The sequence below is a fragment of the Ranitomeya imitator genome, chromosome 2, assembly GCF_032444005.1.
Source record: "Ranitomeya imitator isolate aRanImi1 chromosome 2, aRanImi1.pri, whole genome shotgun sequence".
In the NCBI taxonomy this organism is placed as follows: domain Eukaryota; kingdom Metazoa; phylum Chordata; class Amphibia; order Anura; family Dendrobatidae; genus Ranitomeya; species Ranitomeya imitator.
The window spans coordinates 562,047,729-562,066,026 of record NC_091283.1 but is presented as its reverse complement, the minus strand read 5'-3'; positions in this window follow the sequence as shown (position 1 = coordinate 562,066,026).

The following is an 18,298-nucleotide window of genomic DNA, read 5'->3' as shown; positions in this document are numbered from 1 at the left end:
ACAAGGACGACTCCACACAAGGGAGACACTGCACAAAGGAGACACTCAAGCACAGCACCAGCCCTGAAATAAGCGTCACTGATGGCGCTTCATTTCAGGGAGGGGGCTGTGACAGTGACCGCATCCTCTGCCCCTGATGATTCTTTGAGTATCACACCATGCACTGGGGATACTCGTATCAATTGTCATCAGACAGGAAGTAGAGAAAAAGAATACAAAAGCAGTTAGTGTAGTTAGGGAACGGGAGGGAATTTATAAACCAAGTATATTAGAAAATAGCTTAGACTATGGGACTAAATAGGGAAAAATGCATTGCCTTCGGACCGCCCCTTTAACTTTTTCAACTACATAAAATTCAAAAAGTATGGTAAAAAAAACTGTTTCAGGAAAAACACTCCCTAAAATAACAAAGGGCACTCCCTTTATCTGGAGAAAATAAATACCTTATTGGAAAACCTCCTTAAATAGAGCTTGGTGCCATCCTATCCCAACACTGTATCTATCTGGCAGCCTCACATTGTGCAAGAATAATTGTGTCATTCTCCATTATTTGCTGTAGGTGTCACTGGACACTAAGGTCAATGCCTGAAGATGCTAGTGGTATTTCCAGTCTACAAATGCATTGTAAACACAGAATGGATGCATATTGTCACTGCAGTCATAGCAATGTAATAATTTATAGCATCAGCCATTCCTTTTTATCTGTGGCCTTTTCAAGAGAAGAACTGTTACCTTTCTGTTTTTAGCATACAAACCACCATTTTAGGACAAACATTGTCATTGACTATATTTAAAAATAGCAGAAATAATAATAAGAACCTTAACCTGTGCAGAATATTTCTGTCCTCACTAAATATTCATACGAGACTTTAAAAGATCCTTTCGCTATGAGATATTATCGTTCTGGTTGCGCTGTCTCACAGAACAATAGAGAAGACGCTGGAGTGCGCTTTCTACCTACAGAGCCACGTACATCTGTGGATATTTATAGAAGAAAGATCAAAATATTAGGTCACTAATAAAAATAAAATAATTTTCCACTCATAGAAAATGAAGCATATGGTTAGTATGTTTGTGTGACTCCAATGTTTGTGTGACTCCAAGAGCGCCACTGATTGTAAAAACAAAGGTTATAGTTTAAGGCCGGCGTCACACTAGAGAGTTTTACGGACGTATGAGAGGCGCAAAAACTACGCATTGCACACGGACCAATGATTCTCTATTGGGCAGCTCCTATCAGCCGTATATTTCGCAGCCGTATATTTCGTGCATAGAAAATCGCAGCATGCTGCATTTGTCAGCGTACTGCGCAAAAAAATCTGCTAATGAAAGTCTATAGGGGCGAGAAAAATACGGATTACACACGGGCCATCAGTGTGACTTGCGAGAAATACGCACCGGTGTTCTAGAGAAAAGCCGGCAATTCAGTGCGGTGTACGGTAAAATCACACTGACAGATTAGAATAGAACAAATAAATGTCTACACATAGTATACACACATGCTAGCCACTAAGGTGGCTAGCATGTGTGTATCGCTTGCTCACCGAGCCCCACTCCATACAGCCAACCAATTCCAGCCCTGTGCTGATGAGGGCCTAAAGCCCGAAACACGTGTCCACAGGTAGGAATTGGTTGGCTGTGTAAATTTAGAAACTAATCCGCAGCATTGCACGCTTGGCGGTTCCAAGCGCTGTGGATTAGACTGGGGTGGAAAGAGATGATTTGCATAGCTCCGCCTACTGCAAAGGATTCTGGGTAAACCAGCTATTCTTTGTATTATGCTGCTTGCAAGTACTTTCCGTTTCAGGAAAGCATCCACTATGTATACACATAGTATAGGGATATATATATATATATATATATATATATATATATATATATATATATCATTGAGACACATATATTTATATTTAATACAGAGCTAGATAGCATAAAAGCCGGTAATTCAATTGCCGGCTTTTGCTATCTCCTTATCAAACCGGCCGGATATGAGACATGGTTTACATTCAGTAAACCATTTCATATCCATTACTTTTTACATATTCCTCACTAATGATGTTAGTAGAGTGTGTGTGCAAAATTTGGGGGCTCTAGCTGTTAAAATAAAGGGTTAAATCACGGAAAAAACTGGCGTGGGCTCCAGCGCAATTTTCTCTTCCAGAGTGGGAAAGCCAGTGAATGAGGGCAGATATTAATAGCCTAGAGAGGGACCATGGTTATTGCCACCAGCCCCCCCCCCCCCCCCCCCCCCGGCTAAAAACATCTGCCCCAGCCACCCCAGAAAAGGCACATGGTTAATAATGGAGAGATGTCAACAAGACATCTATTATTAATCTAATAGTAGTAAGGGGTTAATAATACACACACACATGAATAATAAAGTGTTTTAATGAAATAAAAACACATGGGGTTGTAAAATCTTTATTGTAAGCTTAATCCACCTGAAGACTCTCGTTCTGAAAAAGAAAAAAAACAACAATATCCCATACCTCTCCGGCGCTCAGTCATGTCCCACACTGTAAATCTATCTGAATGGGTTAAATAATTTTACAACCAGGAGCACTGCTAATGCAGCTGTTGCTCCTGCTTGTAAAAACTGGGGAATGAATGGAAAGCAGGGGAACCTAGCGACCTAGACTTGTGGTGCTGCGCCCCCTGCTGGCATAAACTCATATGAACTTGAGCGTGAGAAAATATTCTGAAAAATTCCCACGCTAGAGTTCATATGAGTTTATGCCAGCAGGAGGCGCAGCACCGCAAGTCTAGGGAGACCCTTGTGGTTGAAACGTTACACTTGGCTGTCACGATTCCCCTGACCGCTGTCACCAATGGGTCAGGATTCACAGCGTGACCGTCACCCCTACGTCACGGGTTGGGGTGACTTTAGGCCAACAGACGGCTATCACATGTGCAGGGGGGCTTATCTTAGTTATCCCTCCACTCCACGATGTGATGAAAAAAAACCACACACAAGGCTATTGACCTCTTAGTTTACAGCAGGGGCTTATTTTAGGTATCCCACTACTTTTCTATATACCACGAACTGCAGGGATTTATGTATATCCCGCTTACAGTTCCACTTAACACTTGCAGCTCTCTGGCGCCCCCTTACTCTCAGGTCAGATTAGGTACTGCACCCTGGGTAATTAGTCGCCAGAAAGGCTGCCTGCTATGTACTGGCTATTGGGCACGCTGCAGCGACGCGATAACTACTCCCACTCAGGCAGGAACAATAATTATTAACGCCGCAGCCGCTACAACATAACCCAAAAGTCTGCACACTATCGGTATCACTGCCACCAGCTTCGATTAAACGGGTCCGAAGCTAACCCAACACAGTAGCGTAATTCTCTTCAAGAGACTTAGGGTACGGTTTAGAACAGGAGAATGAACTAACATATAATAGTATATCCCATTAAAAAATTAGGCAGTGCTTTATCAAAAATATTTTATAAAGATGTTACAAATGAGACAATTGCAAATATGTACAAGGGTAATTATAACCTAAAGGGAATAAATGAGAAAAGATAACACTCACATGTTCAAAACATTGCAGGCAACCAGGCTAGTGGAGTTTTCCATATGTCCCAGCTCATTAGGACGGGCTGCTGGCTTCAGGAGAAGACAAGAAGTCCAGAAGAAGAAATCAAGCAGAGAGAGTGAGCTGGGGATGTGTGCAGCCAGTTATAGCTTCAAGGCTGTGACATCACAGAAAGGCTGGCTTATCCAGACCCTCCTCTCTCTACCTTCTGAGTAAACTTTAAACTATTTTCTCTGATTTCTATAACTTCACTACCAAACATGTCAGAGTCCTAACATACTCATAATTCATCTCGGATTAACGTGAGCATTCTAATGAGATCAAATATGTCCTATCTGGGATACATATTTCCAGAGAAAACCCTACTTTTTTACCAGACGGAGTTAGAAGCCCGAGTTTCAAGGGATGGGTAGATACACCGAGTGAGAATCAGAATATATCTTTTCGTATTTCTAGCTTAAATCGTTTGCCTAATATCTAACAAAAACTAAACAAAGAATCTTTCATGAATTTTTGGAGCCACTTTTCAGTTCTAGCTAGTGGAAGATTCTAACCTGGTCGTAAATACCGTTCGGCCATAAAACTCCCCACACTCTCTGAGAAGGAAAGCCAGGAATTGGCAGCTACAAACTGTTACTCCAAGAAGGGGGGCTTAGCCCACGCAGGCTAGCAAGAGAACTACTTATGATATTTCATACCATATCGTGACACCTCCCCCTTTTGGTGTGCGCTAGGGAGGTAGGACCCGACGGTATGCCTCCATGGGCACCTCAGTAGGTTCACCCTGGCGGGAGAGTCCATCTGCATTCCCATGCTCCCTGCCCGTTTTGTGTTCAATGGTGAAGTCAAACTGCTGAAGGGCAAAGCTCCAGCGTAGCAACCTGCCGTTGGTTCCACACATGGCGTTTAGCCAGCGCAGAGGGTTGTGGTCGGTCACCACAGTGAAGGGGTGACCGTACAAGTAGGGCTGCAAGCGCTGCAGGGCCCAGACTATGGCCAGGCACTCCTCGATGGTGGAGTAGGCCACTTCCCTTGGCAAAAGTTTCCGGCTCAGGTATAACACGGGGTGCTCTTGGTCCTCCGAGTCAACCTGGCTGAGTACAGCACCAAGGCTAAACTCGCTGGCGTCGGTCTGCACCAAGAACGGTCGACTGCTGTCGACTGCTTTCAACACCGGGGCGTTGCACAGTGCGGTTTTCAACGCCTGGAAGGCCCCCTCACAGCCATCTGTCCAGTTGACAATGTGAGGTAGCTTCTTCCTGGTGAGGTCCGTCAAAGGTTTTGCCAGGCTACTATAGTGCTTTACGAAGCGCCTATAGTACCCTGCAGTGCCCAAGAAGGACATCACCTGTTTTTTGGTCACGGGAGTGGGCCAGTTCACGATCACTCCCACTTTGTCAGGCTCTGGCTTCAGGGTGTTCCCGCCTACCCGGTGCCCCAGGTAGTGAACCTCCCTCATGCCCATCTGACACTTTCCCGGCTTGATAGTCAGTCCTGCTTCGTGAATCCGCCTGAGCACCTCCTCGAGATGCTGCAGGTGTTCCTTCCAGGAGGGACTGAAGATGGCAATGTCATCCAAGTACGCCACGGCGTACTTCTCCAGTCCCTGAAGCAGGAGGTTGACCATCCGCTGGAAAGTGGCAGGGGCATTCTTCATGCCGAAGGGCATGACCGTGGACTCGTACAGTCCAAAGGGTGTGATAAAGGCGGACTTCTCCTGCGCCTCGGGGCTCAGGGGAATCTGCCATTATCCTCGACTCAGATCCATTATTGTTACGTAATTTGCGCCAGCTAACTTATCAAGCAGCTCCTCGATGCGCGGCATTGGGTGCGCATCCGAGGCTGTGATGGCGTTGAGCCCCCTGTAGTCCACGCAGAACCGGGTGGTCCGGTCCTTCTTTGGCACGAGAACTACAGGTGAAGCCCACGCACTCTTTGACCGTCGAATCACCCCCAGCTGTAACATCTCATCGATCTCTTGGCGCATAATATGCTGCACCTGGTCAGAGATTCGATAGGGTGTTCGCCGTAGTGGGGCGTGATTCCCGGTGTCCACCTCGTGGACTGCTAACTCAGTCCTCCCAGGTCGGTTGGAGAACACGACCCGGAAGGGTTCCAGTGTGGTTTGCAACTGCACCCGCTGGGGTTCAGTTAACGAGGCGCTTACCTCCATATCCTCGATGGACCCATTGGCCTTGGCTTGGGCCAGCAAGTCCAGGAGGGTGTCTTCCTCACCGTCTTCGGGCAAGCTGCAGACCGGTAGGACGAAAGGTTCACGTTCGTGATGAGCCTTCATCATGTTGACGTGAAAGGCCTTTCGCCTACCCCGAGCGTGGTCAAGCGTGACCACGTAAGTGACCGGGTTGAGCTGTTTTTGGACGACGTACGGGCCCTCCCAGCCTGCCTGAAGCTTATCCGTTGGTACGGGGACCAGCACCCACACCTTTTGACCCACGTGGTAGGTCCGCTCCCGGGCGTTCTGGTCGTACCAGTGCTTCTGATCAGCCTGAGCTTGCGTCATGTTGTCATGCACCAACTGCGTCAAGGTCTGCATCTTGTCACGGAAGTGCATGACATTCTCCACTATGGACACTTCAGAAGGGTTCGGCTCCTCTTCCCAGGATTCTCTTACCAACCCAAGGGGTCCCCGGACTCGCCTGCCGTACAGGAGCTCGAAGGGGGAGAACCCCGTCGAGGCCTGCGGAACCTCTCGGTAAGCGAACAGCAGGTGTGGGAGGTACCGCTCCCAGTCGTGCCCTTGAGTCTCAACCAGCATGCGTAGCATCTGTTTGAGGGTACCATTGAAGCGTTCACACAAGCCATTGGTCTGTGGGTGATACGCACTCGATACCAGGTGCTTCACCTGCATTCTCTTACAGAGAGCCTCCATTAGGCGAGACATAAATTGGGTCCCTTGATCAGTAAGCATTTCCCTGGGAAACCCTACACGTGAAAAGATGGCCAACAGGGCATCCGCCACCTTATCTGCCCTAGTTGACGACAGAGCTACTGCCTCTGGGTACCGGGTAGCATAGTCTACCACAGTAAGGATGTATTGCTTTCCAGAGCTGCTGGGGACGGCCAGCGGTCCCACAATGTCCACCGCGATCCTCTGGAAAGGCTCCTCTATCACTGGCAAAGGGATCAGGGGAGCCTTAAGAGCAGGCCCCGCCTTCCCCACTCTTTGACAAGTGATACAGGAGCGGCAGTAGTTTGACACATCTGTCCCCATCTTAGGCCAATAGAAGTGTTGAGACAGCCGGGCCTTAGTTTTGCTGATCCCCAAGTGTCCAGCTAGCGGGATCTCATGGGCAATCCGCAACAACTCACCCCGGAATTGCTGCGGGACGACCAGCTGTCTTTCCCTCAACCACTCCTTTTGTGATTCTCCGGGTACTGTCTCCTGGTACAACCTTCCTTGTTCCCAGAACACCTTCTCCTTATCAGCCTCGGAGAAGTGCGTCCCGGCAAGTTGTCTCAAACTCTCTAGGCTCGCATCTGTGTGCAGAGCGGCCTGAAACTCCTGGCTAGGGGAAGCCAGAAGCGACGTCAGGGTCCCTTCCCCATGGGAACCCTCTTGGACCTGCTCTGGGTCCACCTCTGGTTCAGTCACACTGATGACTGAGGAGGGTCCGGAAGGCAGACAGTTATCTGCGTTCCGGGCACTCTGACTGCGGGTGACAGCAGCTACGTAGGCTGTCTCCCCGGGGGTTTCTACAGTCCCATCAGCCGGCGCTGCTATGGGCTCTACCTCCCCATCCACCCCCAACACTCCAGGGGCAGTGCTACTTATGGGCCAGTTACCTTCCTCGGTGGCACTGGTCACTTTCATGGCATCACCTTCCTCACGGTTCCCATGCATCTCCCCATTTCCTGTAGCACCGACACTTGCCCCTGTTAGGGGTTCCTCAGCCGTCTCACTCCGCAGAGCGACGTGGCTGGGCACGCCTGTACCTATGGACACATTAACCTTCACAGAAAAATCATTATCAGGTTCAGCTGGTACAGGTACAACATTTTCACCATCAATCCTAGGAAAAAAATGGTTAATAGATGCATCATTACAAGATAAAGCATGGTCAGGTAACACATGCGATTTCCCATCATCATCATCATCAGGGTTAACTTTACCCTCATTAGTAGATTGGGGAGGGGTGTCAGGGACGTAGTATGCAACCATCCTCCCCAAATCAGTCCCCAACAAAACATCAGTGGGCAAATTATCAGACAGCCCCACTTCCTTCACCCCGCTCCCGGCACCCCAATCAATAAAAACCCGGGCCATCGGTAAGGGACAGCTGATGCCCCCAATCCCAGTGACAGTTAGGGTTTTCCCCAGAATGATTTCTTCAGGGGCCGCCAGTTCGGGTTGGATGAGGGTTCGTTCAGCCCCGGTGTCCTTGAGGCCTGTAGCAACATGGCCTCCCACAGTGACGGGCTGTACGTTGTCACACACCCAACCACACCACCCACCAAAAGAACTTCTGCATTAGGCCCTGGGGCCTTGGCTGGGGTGTTCTTCTGCTTAGTTGGGCAGGAGGGACTGATATGACCAGTCTGATGGCAGGTGAAACACTTGCGAGGTTCGGTGGTAGGTCTGGTGCTGTTGGCTACGGGGACAGGACCTCTGGTGTGTTGGCTGGCAGGGGTACTGGCGTTGGTTGCAGGCTTACCCCCTCTCCAGCTGGTGGTGACTGGCTTCCGCACTTCCGATCTATGGTTGGCCTCATAGGCATCGGCAATCTGTACTGCTTTCGTCACGTCTTTGGGTTCTCTGTCCATCACGAACTGTCGCACCTCAGCTGGGCAAAGATGAAAGAACTGGTCTTTGATCATCAGGTCTCGCAGCTGTGCAAAGGTGGTCACTGACAGTCCTTGGGTCCACTGGTGAAAGTGGGTCCCCAGTCCATGCACCACATCACTGTAACTGTCGTGTGGGCCACGTTGGAGGGTCCGGAACTTTCTACGGTACACCTCGGGTGTAAGCTGGTACTTGGCTATCAGAGCCTACTTGATGGCCTCATAGTCACCATCTTGTTCTTGAGGGAGGGCAGCAAACGCCTCCAGAGCTTTACCTCTCAGCCCTGGTGTCAGGTATCGGGCCCATTCATCTGTAGGCAGCCGATACTGTCTGCAGGCTTTCTCAAAGGCCCGCAGAAAAGTGTCCAAGTCGCCGTCCTTCTCCATAACAGGAAAGTGATCGGGCCGGGGCTTAGGTATCTGAGCGCTGCTGGGCTCACGGCTGGACTGGGACGACCCCTGCATTTGCAGTTGGGCTAACTGCAGCTGGTACTCCCGCTCCGCTTGCCGCTCGGCTCGCTGGGCCTCTCGCTCTGCTCGCTCGGCCTCTCGCTCGGCTCGCTCATGGTATTGCTGAATCAGCTGCCGACGTCCCTCTAGGTCATCTGCGGCGCATTGTTGCAGAGCCAGCTGCAGGAGGAGGTCTGTACCCCCCTGGTTGCCAGTAGGGCCCGTATTCAGTGGTTGGACCTCTGCTGCAGCACCATGTTCGCTTGTGCTGGCTTCTGCGGCCTCTGGGCTCTGTGGCCTGGCTTGGTCTGCTTCAAATTGCACCAGTTCAGCGACCATTTGAGTCTTGGTCTTGCCCTGGGGGTTCAGGCCATGGCACGTGCATATCCCAGCAAGAAAGTCCTTCTTCTGCTGGTTGTACCAGGCTTCCCCTTTCGCAGCCATGGTTGCCAAATAAAAGATAGGATAGAAAAACGAAGAGAAAGGGAAGGGATAATTACCAGTACGCAATTGTCTCACAACTAAAAAGCACTGAGTTCGTTCTCCAAACTTATTTGCGCAGAGTCCTCGCAAGAACTTTCTGCACGTTTTTAGTGAGAGGAATGATTACTCAAACCAAATCACTAATGCTCTAAGATATCCCACCGCCTTGCCACCAATTGTCACGATTCCCCTGACCGCTGTCACCAATGGGTCAGGATTCACAGCGTGACCGTCACCCCTACGTCACGGGTTGGGGTGACTTTAGGCCAACAGACGGCTATCACATGTGCAGGGGGGCTTATCTTAGTTATCCCTCCACTCCACGATGTGATGAAAAAAAACCACACACAAGGCTATTGACCTCTTAGTTTACAGCAGGGGCTTATTTTAGGTATCCCACTGCTTTTCTATATACCACGAACTGCAGGGATTTATGTATATCCCGCTTACAGTTCCACTTAACACTTGCAGCTCTCTGGCGCCCCCTTACTCTCAGGTCAGATTAGGTACTGCACCCTGGGTAATTAGTCGCCAGAAAGGCTGCCTGCTATGTACTGGCTATTGGGCACGCTGCAGCGACGCGATAACTACTCCCACTCAGGCAGGAACAATAATTATTAACGCCGCAGCCGCTACAACATAACCCAAAAGTCTGCACACTATCGGTATCACTGCCACCAGCTTCGATTAAACGGGTCCGAAGCTAACCCAACACAGTAGCGTAATTCTCTTCAAGAGACTTAGGGTACGGTTTAGAACAGGAGAATGAACTAACATATAATAGTATATCCCATTAAAAAATTAGGCAGTGCTTTATCAAAAATATTTTATAAACATGTTACAAATGAGACAATTGCAAATATGTACAAGGGTAATTATAACCTGAAGGGAATAAATGAGAAAAGATAACACTCACATGTTCAAAACATTGCAGGCAACCAGGCTAGTGGAGTTTTCCATATGTCCCAGCTCATTAGGACGGGCTGCTGGCTTCAGGAGAAGACAAGAAGTCCAGAAGAAGAAATCAAGCAGAGAGAGTGAGCTGGGGATGTGTGCAGCCAGTTATAGCTTCAAGGCTGTGACATCACAGAAAGGCTGGCTTATCCAGACCCTCCTCTCTCTACCTTCTGAGTAAACTTTAAACTATTTTCTCTGATTTCTATAACTTCACTACCAAACATGTCAGAGTCCTTACATACTCATAATTCATCTCGGATTAACGTGAGCATTCTAATGAGATCAAATATGTCCTATCTGGGATACATATTTCCAGAGAAAACCCTACTTCTTTACCAGACGGAGTTAGAAGCCCGAGTTTCAAGGGATGGGTAGATACACCGAGTGAGAATCAGAATATATCTTTTCGTATTTCTTGCTTAAATCGTTTGCCTAATATCTAACAAAAACTAAACAAAGAATCTTTCATGAATTTTTGGAGCCACTTTTCAGTTCTAGCTAGTGGAAGATTCTAACCTGGTCGTAAATACCGTTCGGCCATAAAACTCCCCACACTCTCTGAGAAGGAAAGCCAGGAATTGGCAGCTACAAACTGTTACTCCAAGAAGGGGGGCTTAGCCCACGCAGGCTAGCAAGAGAACTACTTATGATATTTCATACCATATCGTGACATTGGCAAATAAAGAAATTTGGTTTGAATACTTCACCTGGATTGGATGCTGTCCTTCACTGCTCTTTTGGTATGTACACTTTCCATGGGGATCCAGTGGAACTAGGACTTGCATCTATGTGTCTGATGTGCTGTCGACTATTTGCTATTTTTTGGAACTTCCGTCTTTCTGTCTGTCTGTCCTTCTGTCACGGATATTCATTGGTCGCGGGCCGGCCTCTGTCTGTCATGGAATCCAAGTTGCTGATTGGTCTCGCCACCATCTAGTATAATATATATATATATATATATATATATATATATATATATACACACAGTTAGGTCCATATATATTTGGACAGAGACAACATTTTTCTAATTTTGGTTACAGACATTACCACAATGAATTTAAAACAACAATTCAGATGCAGTTGAAGTTCAGACTTTCAGCTTTCATTTGAGGGTATCCACATTAAAATAGGATGAAGGGTTTAGGAGTTTCAGCTCCTTAAGATGTGCCACCCTGTTTTTAAAGGGACCAAAAGTAATTGGACAATTGACTCCAAGGCTATTTCATGGACAGGTGTGGGCAATCCCTTCGTTATGTCATTCTCAATTAAGCAGATAAAAGGCCTGGAGTTGATTTGAGGTGTGGTGCTTGCATTTGGAAGGTTTTGCTGTGAAGTAAACATGCGGTCAAAGGAGCTCTCCATGCAGGTGAAACTAGCCATCCTTAAGCTGCGAAAACAGAAAAAACCCATCCGAGAAATTGCTACAATATTAGGAGTGGCAAAATCTACAGTTTGGTACATCCTGAGAAAGAAAGAAAGCACTGGTGCACTCATCAATGCAAAAAGACCTGGGCGCCCACGGAAGACAACAGTGGTGGATGATCGCAGAATAATCTCCATGGTGAAGAGAAACCCCTTCACAACAGCCAACCAAGTGAACAACACTCCAGGAGGTAGGCATATCAATATCCAAATCTACCATAAAGAGAAGACTGCATGAAAGTAAATACAGAGGGTTCACTGCACGGTGCAAGCCACTCATAAGCATCAAGAATAAAAAGGCTAGACTGGACTTTGCGAAAAAAACATCTAAAAAAGCCAGGACAGTTCTGGAAGAACATTCTTTGGACAGATAAAACCAAGATCCACCTCTACCAGAATGATGGAAAGAGAAAAGTATGGCGAAGGCGTGGTACAGCTCATGATCCAAAGCATACCACATCATCTGTAAAACATGGCGGAGGCAGTGTGATGGCTTGGGCATGCATGGCTGCCAGTGGCACTGGTTCACTAGTGTTTATTTATGATGTGACACAGGACAGAAGCAGCCGAATGAATCCTGAGGTATTCTGAGCCATACTGTGTGCTCAGATCCAGCCAAATGCAGCCAAACTGATTGGTCGTCGTTTCATACTACAGATGGACAATGACCCAAAACATAAAGCCAAAGCAACCCAGGAGTTTATTAAAGCAAAGAAGTGGAATATTCTTGAATGGCCAAGTCAGTCACCTGATCTCAACCCAATTGAGCATGCATTTCACTTGTTAAAGAGTAAACTTCAGACAGAAAGGCCCACAAACAAACAGCAACTGAAAACCACTGCAGTGAAGGCCTGACAGAGCATCAAAGAGGAGGAAACACAGCGTCTGGTGATGTCCATGAATTCAAGACTTCAGGCAGTCATTGCCAACAAAGGGTTTTCAACCAAGTACTAAAAATGAACATTTTATTTAAAATTATTGTATCTGTCCAATTACTTTTGTTCCCTTTAAAAACAGGGTGGCACATGTTAAGGAGCTGAAACTCCTAAACCCTTCATCCAATTTTAATGTGGATACCCTCAAATGAAAGCTGAAAGTCTGAACTTCAACTGCATCTGAATTGTTTTGTTTAAAATTCATTGTGGTAATGTCTATTACCAAAATTAGAAAAATGTTGTCTCTGTCCAAATATACCGTATATACTCGAGTATAAGCCGAGATTTTCAGCCCAAAATTTTGGGCTGAAAGTGCCCCTCTCGGCTTATACTCGAGTCAAGGTGGGTGGCAGGGTCGGCGGGTGAGGGGGTGAGGGCGCTGAGGAATACTTACCTAGTCCCAGCGATCCTCGCGCTGTCCCTGCCGTCCCACGGTCTTCTGTGCTGCAGCTTCTTCCTCTCTTCAGCAGTCACGTGGGACCGCTCATTACAGAAATGAATAAGCGGCTCCACCTCCCATAGGGGTGGAGCCGCCTATTCATTCCTCTAATCAGCGGTGCCGGTGACCGCTGATAGAGAAAGAAGCTGCGGCACCGAAGACCAGGCAGAGGGACAGCGCGAGGATCGCCAGGACTAGGTAAGTATAGCATATTCACCTGTCCTCGTTCCAGCCGCCGAGCGTCGCTCCATCTTCCCGGCCGGCGCCTCCATCTTCCCGGCGTCTGCGCTCTGACTGTTCAGGTCAGAGGGCGCGATGACGCATATAGTGTGCGCGGCGCCCTCTGCCTGATCAGTCAGAGCAGAGACGCCGGGAAGATGGAGACGCCGGAACGAGACGCCGGGAGCTGCAATCAAGGGAGGTGAGTATGTGTTTTGTTTTTTTTTATTGCAGCAGCAGCAGCGGCGGCAGAGATTTATGTGGAGCATCTATGGGGCACAGTGAACGGTGCAGGGCACCGTATATGGCACATCTATGGGGCACAGTGAACGGTGCAGAGCACCGTATATGGCACATCTATGGGGCACAGTGAACGGTGCAGAGCACCGTATATGGCACATCTATGGGGCACAGTGAACGGTGCAGGGCACCGTATATGGCACATCTATGGGGCACAGTGAACGGTGCAGAGCACCGTATATGGCACATCTATGGGGCACAGTGAACGGTGCAGAGCACCGTATATGGCACATCTATGGGGCACAGTGAACGGTGCAGAGCACCGTATATGGCACATCTATGGGGCACAGTGAACGGTGCAGGGCACCGTATATGGCACAACTATGGGGCACAGTGAACGGTGCAGAGCACCGTATATGGCACATCTATGGGGCACAGTGAACGGTGCAGAGCACCGTATATGGCACATCTATGGGGCACAATGAACGGTGCAGAGCACCGTATATGGCACATCTATGGGGCACAGTGAACGGTGCAGAGCACCGTATATGGCACATCTATGGGGCACAGTGAACGGTGCAGAGCACTGTATATGGCACATCTATGGGGCACAGTGAACGGTGCAGAGCACCGTATATGGCACAGCTATGGGGAAATATGAACGGTGCAGAGCACTGTATGGCACAGCTATGGGGAAATAATGATCTATTTTTATTTTTGAAATTCACCGGTAAATGCTGCATTTCCACCCTAGGCTTATACTCGAGTCAATAAGTTTTCCCAGTTTTTTGTGGCAAAATTAGGGGGGTCGGCTTATACTCGGGTCGGCTTATACTCGAGTATATACGGTATATGAACCTAACTGTATATGTATATATGTTTTCAAGAATATTTGAGCCCATGGATCCATTCTATCTCCATTTTGCCGACAGATTACATACAGATCACTGTTTTGGGATCATTTCTGCGTATTACGCCTGTAAAAAAAACGGACCATATTTCCCTACGCTGAGTGTGACCCCAGTCTTACCTACACAGAAGATCTCTAAGGGTATGTGTCCACGTTCAGGATTGCATCAGGACTTTACGCAGGTAAAATCTGCACCAAATCTGCACCTGAGGTCACTGGCAGGTCACCTGCGTTGTTCATGTCCGTTTCTGCGGGTCTGCCGCATGCGTCTTTTAATGCATAATGGAGACGGGATTTTATGAAACCCCTCCACTATGCTGTAACATCTGGATGCTGCGTGTTTGACGCTGCGGCTCTACGCAGCGTCAAACACGCAGCGTTTCCTGAATGTGGAAACATACCCTTAGCCACCCTCTATATAAGGGGTGCACGATATTTTTTTTATCCAAGGACTGCACTGGCATAGTGAAGCAATCCCAAAGGCCACAAAAAAATGTAAAAGGGTATTGCCTGAATACATCACCTGAACCACTAACAGTACATTAATACATCACGAAAACCAAGTTTTGAAGATTTGAGGAGGATTTGGAGAGATTCTGCTTCAATTCTTCTCTGAAAAATAAGTATGAACATACGCTAACTTATACTGACTTTTTGGAACAGAAACTCGCCAAATCCTCCTCATAATCTCAAAACTCTTAAGTTTTGAGGATTTTTAAGTTCTAACAGCTGTAAAGCACGTTGTCGATTGCTGCATATGTACAAGATCAGAACTACAGTACCATCAACACAGGAATGTAGTTCCAGAAAAAGAACCACCATCAAACCATGAATGCAGTGCAAGAATCACCATCTGTACATGAATGCAGACCCAGAACCACCGTTGGTACATGAACGCAGTGCCAGAGCTACCATCAGTACTTGAATCATGAAACTCAGCACAAAGATCAATAGCAATGTCAGGTCAGCCCCATATACACTGTGTTCCAAATTATTATGCAAATAATATTTCCTCATATTTTGTCTAAAGTACCTATCTGAATTGCAGTCATTGTTATTTTCCAGTCATCTACTATTCTAGTATAATTGCAATGTTTTGCAACAAACTGCCTATGAAAACAGTATCTTTTTAAAACTAAATAAACACTCAAAATGCATGTTCCAAATTATTATGCAGAGCAGAGTTTTCAACCTTTTTTATTTAATTTTGAACAAAAAAATGGTCATTTGTGAAGTTATAAGCATTATCAGCTTATTACAAAATGAAATCAAACAGTTTTCAAGTGAAAACTTTATTCTAGGTAATGTTACATTTGCACATAGGACCCCTTGTTCGAAAGAATCTTCTGAACGCTCTCGTCCATTGAATTTGTCAGTTTTTGGATGGTTTCTGCTTCAATTGTTTTGCATGTGGACAGAATAGCCTCCCAGAGCTGTTGCTTAGATGTGAACTGCCTCCCGCCATCATAGACACTTCTTTTGATGATGCTCCAGAGGTTCTCAATGGGGTTGAGGTCAGGGGAAGATGGTGGCCACACCATAAGTTTGTCCTCTTTTATGCTTATAGCAGGCAGATATGCAGATGTGTTTTTTTGCGGCATGAGACGGTGCATTATCATGCATGAAAATGATCTTGCTGCGGAAAGCACGGTTCTTCCTCTTGAACCATGGCAGGAAGTGTTGTTTTAGAAACTCCACATAAATTATGGAGTTCATCTTTACCCCTTCAGGGATCATAAAGGGGCCGACAATCTCTCTCATCATGATTCCAGCCCAAAACATTACTCCACCTCCTCCTTGTTGGTGCCTTAGCCATGTTTTCATGGGGTGTCCATCAACCAGCCATCCTCCACTCCATCCATTTGGACCATCGAGCGTTGCACGGCACTCATCGGTGAACAAAACAGTTTGGAAGTCAGTCTTCATGTATCGTTTGGCCCACTGGAGCCGTTTCTGCTTGTGTGCAGTGAAGAGAGGTGGTCGACAGGATGGCTTACGCACAGCTGCAAACCTCTGAAGGAATCTGCATCTTGTTCTGGGGACGTTGGAGGCACCAGCAGCTTCAAAAACTTGTCTGCTGCTATGACAAGGCATTTTTGCAGCTGCTCTTTTAACCTTACGCAATTGCCTGTTGGAAAGAGTCCTCAATTTTCCCTTATCAGCACGCACACGTGTGTGCTGGGAATCGGCTACATATTTCTTGATTGTGCGATGATCACGATGAAGTGTCTTGGCAATGTTGATTGTAGTCATGCCTTGACCTAAATACTCCACAATTTGTTGCTTCTCACACATCCTTTTTCTTTCCCATTTTGGCCAAAAATGTAGGCTGCTTAATAATGTGGAACAGCCTTCTTAAGTAGTCTTGCCTTTATTTGGACACACCTGCCAAACTAATTTGCACAGGTATCTGCAATTGCTTTCAGTGATATAAAGAGCCCTGACACACATCACCATCGATGAGTTTAAATGACAAACAAAAAAATTCTAACCTTATCATTCCTAAACTCTTTGTGCATAATAATTTGGAACACTGTACATTTGTATTGCACGAATTTACAACTCCTAGTATGTCCTTAAGGCCGGGATCACACTACAGCGAGATACAGCCGAGTCTTGCAGGATAAAACCAAGCTCTGGCAACGGCACTCCAGAGCGGAGCGTGCAGCCACACAGCAATACATGGAGCTGCACGCTCCGCTCCGGAGTACCTGTGCCACAGCTTGGTTTTAACCTGCGAGACTCGGCCGTATCTCGCTGTGTGTGATCCCGGCCTAACAATGGGGGTTCTTTCCAGCCATCATCAGACTGTGAACCATACAACAGCCACAGTACTGATGAGATGCAGACAGTAGCACAAATAAACTTTTACACCCAGGTACCTCATAGATGACATCTTCTCTTATTGAAGTCGTTCCCATCCATTTTTCTTTCATACAGTACAAATTCCATCCTCTTCTTTGTCTTCTGCATCAGTTCCTGACATGGTGCCCACAAAAATAAAAGTATCATTAGACTGTGTGCACACGGTGCGTTTTTGGTACGCTTTTGCAGTGTTTTTTCCGCACGGAGTCCGTATGCCAGCTAATTCAATGAGAATCCTGAAGTGCTGTGCAGATGCATATTTGCAGTGTGTTTTTTTTTCTGCAGCATGTCAATTCTTTGTGCGGATTTCTAGCGTCTTTCACCTATTGACTTCAATTGAGTCAGTTGAATCTGCAGCAATATCGCAGGTATAAAAATGTTTGCGGATTAGCTGTGGATTTCCCAAGTTTTTACGGACATCTGTGTGACAGCGAGGGAAACACTGTGGCGCCGGTTCTGATCGGCGGTAATATTACTGCCAGTAACCGTACCATTGTCAGAGCGCTGCGGGGTCAAGCTGTCAGATGTCAGCATGACCCCCCAGCTGTGACCCGCGGTAAAAATCTTACCACAGATCAGCAGGTGTCGGCTGATGAGAGACTACTATATCCATCAGGCTATGTCTGCTGTCACTGATAACAGTGATAGCAAGAGGCGCAGATGGGAAACGTAGTCTATTGTCAGCCAGCGCCTGTGTTCAAACTTAAAAAATAAAACACGTAAAATAATTAAATACATATTCAAATAAAAATAAAAAACACATTATACTCGCCTAACACCAAATCCCTGATGTCCATGTCCCCTGTAAACAATCAAAAATAATAAACCACAAATATACTCTCCTGTCTGCTGTAGTCCACGTAATCCGGAGTGTCCCATAGCGATCTCACATGTAGAACGGTCACATCGGGAGAAGTGACTGCTCTAACTGGCTGCCGGCGATACACTGACAGGAGCGTCATAGCACTAAATTGCCGTGAGAAAGTTCACACAAGTTCATCAGCTGATGAGCTCCAATGATCTCATGGCACCAACGT